The sequence below is a fragment of the Sceloporus undulatus genome, chromosome 6 (assembly GCF_019175285.1).
Source record: "Sceloporus undulatus isolate JIND9_A2432 ecotype Alabama chromosome 6, SceUnd_v1.1, whole genome shotgun sequence".
In the NCBI taxonomy this organism is placed as follows: Eukaryota; Metazoa; Chordata; class Lepidosauria; order Squamata; family Phrynosomatidae; genus Sceloporus; species Sceloporus undulatus.
Genome location: NC_056527.1, coordinates 14,485,636 through 14,494,764, shown reverse-complemented (window position 1 = coordinate 14,494,764; position 9,129 = coordinate 14,485,636). Strand labels below are relative to the sequence as shown.

The window sequence follows — 9,129 nt, the reverse complement described above, 5'->3', positions numbered from 1 at the left end:
TACGGAAGCCGGGAAGGACAACCTTCTCTCAACAACGAAACACACTTCCTAGTCGGCGCTGGAGCTTTTCCTCAGCCCCGCCCCTGTGGCTGCCTCTTGAGGGGGAGTGACGTCACCCTTCCCCCCTCGCCGTCACGTGCCGCCGTGCGCGTCACGTGCCACCGTCCTAGCCAATCAGGAGCGGGAGAAAAAAGGCTTGCCGGCCTATGCCTTCCTTCCCCTCTCCCTCGAAAGGAGGAAATAAGAGAGAAGCGGTTTGCGAAGGGCGGGGGAGGAGAAAGAGAGAGAAAGGGGCGTGGTCTAAAACGACGCTCCTCCAGGCGTAGTCCAATCCCTTCCGCCGACGGAGGCGGGACTTCCGCCCGGAGCCGGAAGCGGGGCTCGTGGGTCTCCCTGGCGCTCTCTCTTTCCCTCATATGCGAGCGAATTGTCCCTCTTCCTCTTCCTCCACCTCCTTGGCGTCCAGACGTTCCGGGGCCTCGACTCTCCGCCGCCGCCGCCTCTCCGCGCCCTTCCCTCCCCGCTCTCCGCTTCTACCTCCGCCTCCTCCTCCTCCGCCCGGCCCTCTCCGCCCCGCTCTCTCGCTCTCTCTCACCCCTTTCCTAACATTCGGCGGCGGCGGAGGAGGAGGCGGAGGAGCAGGAGCCAAGGGCCGACGACTGAGAGGAGGAGAAGGCAGAGCAGAGGACTCCTCGCCCGTTCGTTCGTCCCTCCGTCCGTCGAGTGAGGCTCCGCTCCCAGGCCCGCCGCGGCCTCGCTGGCTGTTGGCTGACAGGTGAGAGAGGCCCCGAGGAGGATCGCCGCCTCCGCTCCCTCTTCCTCCTCCTCCTCCTCCTCCTCCGCCGCCATTTTCTCACCCGAGGCCGCCCGAGGTGGGGGCGGGGCTGGCGTCTACTGCGAACCGGCCCCGCTTTAGGCCTCCCTTTCGCCCACTGCGCTCCCGGAGCTACACTCCGCAGGAAATAACCCCAAGTTTGGGGTTTTTTTATTTTGGAAGCCTGGGAATTGTAGTTTAATTGCGGCGCCGGAGCCCTCCCTGCTCCTGTCCGCGAACGCCCCGCGGAACTACAAATCCCAGCATCCCCTCGCGGCCAGATAGACAGATAAAGGATACATATTGCTTAATAATAATAATAGTATTAGGTAGATTCAGGTCGGAGTTTCGCTCTGCTTAGGAGTTGGGAAACCAAAGCCCTGAAACACTTTCTGTTCTCGGTTTGGAAATGGCTCCTAGCTTATCATTCTAACCCAAATAAAAAAGGGAGTGCTGCCTAAACGGCGCGAGGGCAAACCCTATAGATACAAGGCTGATGGATGGAGAGAAGTTTCCTTTTCAGACATGACTCCTGGGCCTCTCTAAGGGAAAGACATCCACCATAATAATAATAATAGTAATAAATTACAGTATTATAGTCACAGACCATTAATTATTGCAATTTTGGGGTTGTTTCTGCAGTGTGTATTGGGATCTGAGTCTCCCAAGGAAGGAAGGAAGGAAGGAGGTTGACCTTAGCTCTGGCTGCCTTCAGGACCCCCCTTCTTCCCATGTTCCTTTTTAAGAAATGCATCCAAACACTTCAACTTTTAACTAGGTTGCAGGAGGACGCAACAATTCGAGAGAAGAAGTTCTGTTGTTGTTTTGTGTCTTCGTTTCCAACTTTGCACCCACCTATCCTGGGTTTTCCTGGCAAGGTTTGTTCAGAGGAGGGTTGCCATGGCCTTCCCCTGAGGCTGAGAGAGAGCGTGCCTCCTTGCTTCCAGTTTACAGCAACCTTAAGGTGAACCTGTCCTGAGGTTTTCCTGGCAAGGTTTGTTCGGAGGAGGGTTGCCATTGCCGTCCCATAAAGCTGAGAGAGCGTGACTCGCCCCAAGGAAGCCAGCGGGTTTTCCAGGGCTGAAAGTCTTTGGAAAATGTGGGAAATGCATTGAAACATCCTGGTTTTTACTACTTTAGCGTAACAACTAGCCCGTCAAATTTATTGCTTTTGGCCAATGACCTTTGCGTTAAAGAGTATTGTAGAAAACAACGTTGCAAATATTATATGTATGTACTTTGTTGTTATTGTGATATTGTTTTACGCAAAGGCCGTTGGACAAAAGCAATGAGTTTGGCTGTCTGGTGAAATAGCCACTATGTCATGAAAGACTGATATAAAGGAGGGTCTTCAAACTCTCAAAAGCAGCAGCAGCAGCTATGGCAGACACCTCCTGGCCGACTGGTTTGCCATTGCCTTCCCCTGAGGCTGAGAGAGCGTGACTCGCCCAAGGTCACTCGGTGGGTTTCCATGGCAAAATAGGGATTTGAACTGTGGTCTCCAGAGTCATAGTCCCAACATTCGAACCACTACAACACACGGGCTCTGATTCATTGCAGTGTTGTGTGCCTTCAAGTCGTTAACGACTTATAGGGACCCTTTTTAAACAGAGACTGGATGGCCATCTGCTGAGGGTGATTTGATTGTGAGTTCCTGCATGGCAGGGGATTGGACTGGATGGCCCTTGGGGTCTCTTCCAACTCTGTGATTCTATTCTAAGGCGACCCTTTGGTGGAGTTTGCTTGGCAAGATTTTGTTCAGAGGAGGTTTGACATTGCCTTTCCCTGAGTCTGAGAGCATGTGACTTGCCCAAGATCACCCAGTAGGTTTCATGGCCCAGCTGGGAATCGAACCCTGGTCTCGAGTCGTCCCCCCAATATTCAAACCACTGTGCCATCCTGGTTCTCAGAGGAAGAAAGAGGAGAGAAACAATAACCATGTCCTTTGGCTGCTTCGTTCCTGTGGCAGTTCTTCCTCAGCCTTCCACTCCACCCACTTTTCTTTCTCTTTCTTTTCTTGTAGGCAAAGGGATCTTGCAGGGCTTTTGAGACTAAGTGAAATGTTGAAGTCGGTAGCATGAGCTTTTGTAGACTTAAGCCTCCTGGTCCTTCCTCAGATTCATTGGTATGATTATCTACTAACCTTGGCTTTAGGGGACATTGGTCCAAAACACAAACACTCAAATTGACAAATTTCTTCAAAAGAATGTAAGGTCCAAAACACACACTGCAGAAATAATCCAGTTTTGAGACCACTTTAACTGCCCTGGGTCAGTGCTAGGGGATTCTGGGATCTGCAGTTTTGTGAGGCATTTAGTCTTCTCTGTCTTTGGTGCCACAATAAACTGCAGTTCCCAGGATTCCCTAGCACTGAGTGAGGGCACTTAAAGCAGTTTCAGACTGGATTATTCCTGCATTGTGTTTTGGACCATCCTTGCCTTGTCCCTCAAGAACCATTGTTAAAACTGAAGTTGATACTTCATCTCCACACAGTTTTGCATCCCTGTGGACATTCTCACACAGAGGCTGCTATATAGGTCTGTCCCTGAGCTTTCCATTCCACAAAATGCATCTGAGGAAGTAGGCTGAAGTCTACAAAAGCTCATACCATTCTCCCATTCGCTTAGGTCCAAAACCCACCGCAAAAATAATTCAATTTGAGACTGCTTTAATTGCCCTGGCTCACTGCTAGGGAATCCTGGGAACTACAGTTTATTGTGGCAGCAGAGTTCTCTGACAGAAGGCTAAATGCCTCACAAAACTACAGTTCCCAGAATTCCTTTGCATTGGACCAGGGCAGTTAAAGCCATCTCAAACTGGATTCTTTCTGCAGTGTGTTTTGTACCTTCGTCTCAAAGGTGCTAAAAGATCCCTTTGCATACTTATTTTCCAAACTAACACTGCTGTGTTTTTTATTTCTTTTCTTGTTACTTCTCCTCATTCCCAACTTTTCAAGGCACACTCTTGTTTAAAATTAAGTGTAAAGCTAAGTGGAAACAACTCTTTCACTTAAACTCCTCCCCTCTACTTTTTCTGCTCAGCAAGGCTGAAAGCGTGTATCAAAAGGTAGACCTTTCTCACTTTTTCAGTGGCCTCTGATCAAAGTTCAAGCTTGGTGGGAACTTCAGTCTGAACAACTTCTGTGCAGTTTTTGTTGTAGATCACTTTTAATGTGGGTTGTAAGGTTGTTCGCCTAAATCCTCTTTGTTTCTGTATTGCACCTATTGTATCGGAAGTCCTGAGGTGGTCTGGGTGCTTTTCATGCTGGCACACGCAGACACTTAGAGCCAGTGCTGGACTGAAAATGGATGCCTCTCAAAACTGACATGTTGAAATGAGTGCTGTCTTTTACCTTCCCCTCTTTCTCTGGTATTCACCTGGACATGAATAATATGCATTGTGGAATTCCATGATCTGATGATGCTCTGTTCCTACCTGATTCAGCCCAATACCCACATTACCTGTGTACCATTTCATACAGATGCAGTTAAAGATAGTTTTGTATGACATTTGTATTTAAAAAATGAAACCATTTGATGGTGTTTCTAATGTGCTTTCTGTTGGTTTCTTTCATTCATGTTTCAGTTTGCAACATGTAACTTTCTTGTGAAATCTCATTACTTTTGAAGCCCATTGAAGAAGTTACTATCAAATTACTTACTGTATCTACAGCCTTCTTTTGATAGTAGAAGGGACTCTATCGCTTTTGTTTGTTCAACAGGTTTTTTTCTTTTAAGGAGTTGGTAGTTTTACCTTCTATTGCTTAATGGAATGTACAGGTTGGATCTGTCTTATCCAAAAGGAGATTCAACCTGTATTAAAAGAGTTAAAATGTTCACTAGTAGCATACTTGTGCTCATAATATGAAATTTAAGTATGAGAGTAATTAACGTCTTCCATGTGATCTATAGAAAATAAGCTAGATTACTTACTAATATATGTGTTTCAGGATTCAAAAGTAATAACACATTTGCAGTTTTTCCCATTACTGTCTTGAATCACCGATTGTCTCTTTTCTGTCTACAAATGAGGTATGTAGTTGATTTCCATCTTGATTGCCTTCTTAGGCCGAAGTTTCAATTCAGGACCAAAAGCACAGAGACAGCGAGGCTGAAGTCAGCAACTCTGAGACACAAGTTTGGATAATTCTTAATATTTTTCTTACAGTTTAGCTTTTACTGACCTTCATCGAAAGACAAAACAAAATTATACCCAAAGCCTTAATAGAGGTTTTAAAGGAGGGAGAAGCACTTTGACTCCCTTTGAGGACATTTATAGACACACTTTTTAAAATTTGTGATTGGGGTTTAGTTCTGAGTATCTTTGTGGAGAAAATGTGAGGTAATAGATAATTTCATAATCTTCTTAATAAAGTTTCTATTTCCCACCACTAAACTATTAATTATTTTTATGCTTTAAAATCAATGTATTTCTTCCATCCCCCTGAAGCTTGGATTCAAGGCAGCTTTCCTTTCATTTTATCTCAGATTGATAATTGAAGTTAATTTATAGTCTGATGCTAATTAATCATCTAACATTTTTATGTTAAAAAATTGAATGTGATCCATACCCAGTTGCGCTCCCAGAATATATAAGGAGGAAACATACCCATAATGCTTACAGTGTCAGTTCAGTCATTGTTATTACATTGTTTGCTACAGACATACTTTGTAACCCAACACCAAAAGTTTGTGTTTCTCCAGCCCTCCTTTACTATCCTCCCAGTGCCAATGCAGCTAAAAAAACCCTAGCTAGACAGAAGACAAGGAGGAAAGCTGTGGCTGAGCAGCCATAAAAAGTCTTTGTAACAAGAAGCTTTTTTTCTCCAAGGCTTTGTTAACTGGATGTGTGCCTTTATAGTAGATTCCCATTCACTTTGTCCACTAATGCTACTTTTTGACTACATTTTGATTCTTATCACATTGAAATACACATTGTCAGTGAGAGCCTGACATTGAATGTAAGCATGCCTACTTTGAAACAAGTCTCATGTATTTCACTGGTGCTTTCAAGTCACCATGTTTACTGACAAAACTGTTAATCTGTTTGGTAATCCACTATTATGTGTGTTTCATGGTTCACCCACTTCTAGGGTGAGACATTACTGGCAGCCATCCATATCCATGGGTTCCTTATTCATGCATTCCAGCTTGAAAATATTCAAAATACATAAATTCCAAAAAGCAGACCTTAATTTTGCCATTTTATAGAAGGGATACCATTTTACTATGCCTTGGGGATTGAGCATCCATGGGTTTCGGTATCCACCAGGGTCCTGGAACCAAACCCCAGTGGCCCACTCTATAATAGAACTAATATGGAACTCTTAGTAAAATAAACCCAATTTTTGTCCATACTGAAAAAAATGAATGAATCCCAAACTGGACGTTGATATCTTTAATTCTGTGTTATTCTGAGTGTACAGTCAGTGTGGCATAGTGGTTTGAGTGTTGGACTATGACTCTATAGACCAGGGTTTGAATCCCAGCTTGCCCATGCTATACTTGGGCATATCACACTCTCAGCCTTAGAGAATGGCAATGACAAACATCCTCTAAAGAAACCTATTAAGAAAACCCTGTGATAGGTTTGCCTTTGGGTCACCATAAGTTGGAAATGACTTGCAGGCACACAACAACAATCAACTAATAGCAAGTTGTGGTTTTTTTCCACATTGTGATTATATAAAGAAGAAAACTGAGAAACATATTAATAATACTAATGAGAATCAGCATTACACAGTAGATGTGTCTTGGACATGAATCTAAGACATTCTTCAAGGTCCACGTCTACTATGGAATCATTTGCTAAAGGCTACCCCAGCGTCTCATTTCATCATTAAACTGAATAAAAACCTTACTCTTACAGTTACTACAAGAAGTCAGTGGGTAAAGAACAGCAAAGCACATAGCACTTTGAAAGTTATGTAAGTGTTAAGAGTAAGGTATAACTTAAAGTAGGTAGTCACATTTCATTTAATTTTTTTCAAGATTGCAGTTAAGCATGAGATTCTATCAGCAACTGACAACATGAAGCTGTAGCTTTTAAATATTAAAAAAGTGAGCAAAGGATGTTGACTATCAGTCTAAAAGGCCCTACAATAATAGTTCAGGTGTAGAGACAGAGCTTGTTTTGGGGTTTGTTCATTTTTAACCATAAGTAGTAAAATTTTTAGATGGCTATTCCTTAGAACTGCTGCTAATGGAAACAATCAGATTTGAGGTGATCTTGCACTTAACTGATGTAATCTTAACTTGTATTCCCCAGCACTCAGTGTCACTGTGAGTGTGGTTTAAGTGACTGAAAGCAGTAACTACAATGCTATCAGATTTAATTGCTATGACAGTGAGAAAGTGCTAGGGAGTTCCAACACAGTCTGCTTCAGCTTCCAAATAAGACATTTCTCTACATTGAGGGGATGCATAAAATGAAAGTCAAAAGGAAAAATCAAGAGGGTCAAATCTCTCCCAAGATGCTCCCAAAAGCACATTAATGGAGGCTCAGGTAGAATGCATTCCAGGGGCTGAGAAAGCTAGTACAGTACAATGACCAATAAGTCAGAAGTGATATGAATTAAGTAATGGAAGGAAGCTACTTTCAGAAACAGAAAGTCTTGCCCAAATGAAGAGAATATAGCCACACTGAGAAACTTATTGCTGTAACTTGTATAGTTTTAAAGAAAAGGTTATATAGGCCTGTTACAGACTGCCAAAATAAAGCTGCTTCCGGTCTCTTTGGAGGTATGCTATTTAAATGATGCATGGGTCCTAAGAGTCCGGAGGTCGTGCCAAAGCCACACTCCATTCCTAATCACTGGAGTGTAGCTTTGGTGCAACTTCCGGATTCTTAGGGTGCATGCATCATTTAAACAGCATACCTCCAAAGAGACCCGAAGCAGCTTTATTTTGGCAGTCTGTAACAGGCCATAGTCATGAAGCATAAGGTCATTGAAGGTCAATAATTGGGATGGTTATGGATCACAGTGATAGTATGTCTTTGTATATCAGTTGGTAGGGAATGTAAAAAGAGGGTGCTTTTGCACTCATGTCCTTCTTGTGGGACTTGTATAGGTACTTGGCTTGCTACTGGATGGACGGAATGGTGGACTAAATAGGTCTTTAGTTGCACGCACCCATTATGGTTCTTAGTAGAAATGTTCAAAAATTAACTATTTCGTTCTAGACGTACTCTTATTAGAGGTTGAGAACAATGCCCCTCAATTAACAATGTTTGCAAATATATGTACCTCCTTGTATTGTTTCTGTGGTTAAAAGATATTATTCATTACAGTCATATCTTGAGTTATTTTTGTCCTGAGAAATAACACACCAGAGAAGTATGCTTTGAAATACAAATTAATTGTAATTCTCAGTTGATCTGATCTAACACTAATGGGGTGAAAAATATTTAGATGTTAAGATTAATTGTTTGTTTGCTAGTATTTGCTAGCTTATTTGAAACCTTTTGATAGAACTGCTACCAGTAAATTTACTGTTTGAAAACCTAATTTGGCATAATGTTAGAAAACAGCAACAAAACTAAAGAGCTACTGAGTATCTGGTGTAGTTATGTATCAACCTTAATGGAGTAAATAAACAGAGTAAAAATCTTTGGCACAATAAAAACTGAACTAGGAACAATTTCCATGCCTGTCATATTTTAGAATTTACACATTATAACTAATAAACAAAAGCAGACATTAGAACACCCTAGCTAGGTAATGCTCACCATGGATTCTTTTCAACTTAAGGCGATGACATTGTAGACATTTCCTGTACCTTAAAGTGGGCAATAGCAGTTTTAACAGTTCATGGGCTGTGCTGACTAAAGCAGTATAAGGGTATTGTGTGCCTCAGGCTCAATAAAAGAACCCAAATACAGCTGTAAACAAGTAGAATAATGGGATGCCTTTAGCTTGCTGGGAAAGGGAGTTGTATGTATGGAATGGTTTGTAGGGAATCCTGGCCCAGGCAAAAATAAATCCTAATGAAGTCAAAATTGGAATCCAAACATGAATAGACAGCAAAGAGCTGCTTCGGTTCATACAAACTGATTGTATTATACAGTAAAATGTTTACTTCTGTCATCTGGCCCTTGTGCCATGATAGAGATGTTGAGACTTGTCATGTAATGCAGTGGGGGGGGGGATTGTTGTGGGGAAAGTTCCCCTGAACTCACCAAACTGGGCTATTGATTCTTTGGATCTTTCATGTACAGTGGTGCCTCGGGTTACGAAATTAATTCGTAACGCGGCCGCTTTCGTAACCCGAAAAGCCTTCGTAAGCCGAATTGCCATAGGCGCTAATGGGGAAAAG

The 9,129-nt window shown here is 42.9% G+C and overlaps 1 protein-coding gene across 1 annotated transcript in view; it reads left to right on the top strand.

Moving 5' to 3' along the window:
- The first annotated feature begins 345 nt into the window (after nucleotides 1-345).
- LARP4B (La ribonucleoprotein 4B) overlaps nucleotides 346-9,129 on the top strand; it is a 58,999-nt gene continuing 50,215 nt past the window's right edge. Inside the window, exon 1 of the mRNA XM_042473191.1 lies at nucleotides 346-775. The gene's annotated coding sequence lies outside the window, so the exon portion shown is untranslated. The remainder of the gene's footprint in view (nucleotides 776-9,129) is intronic.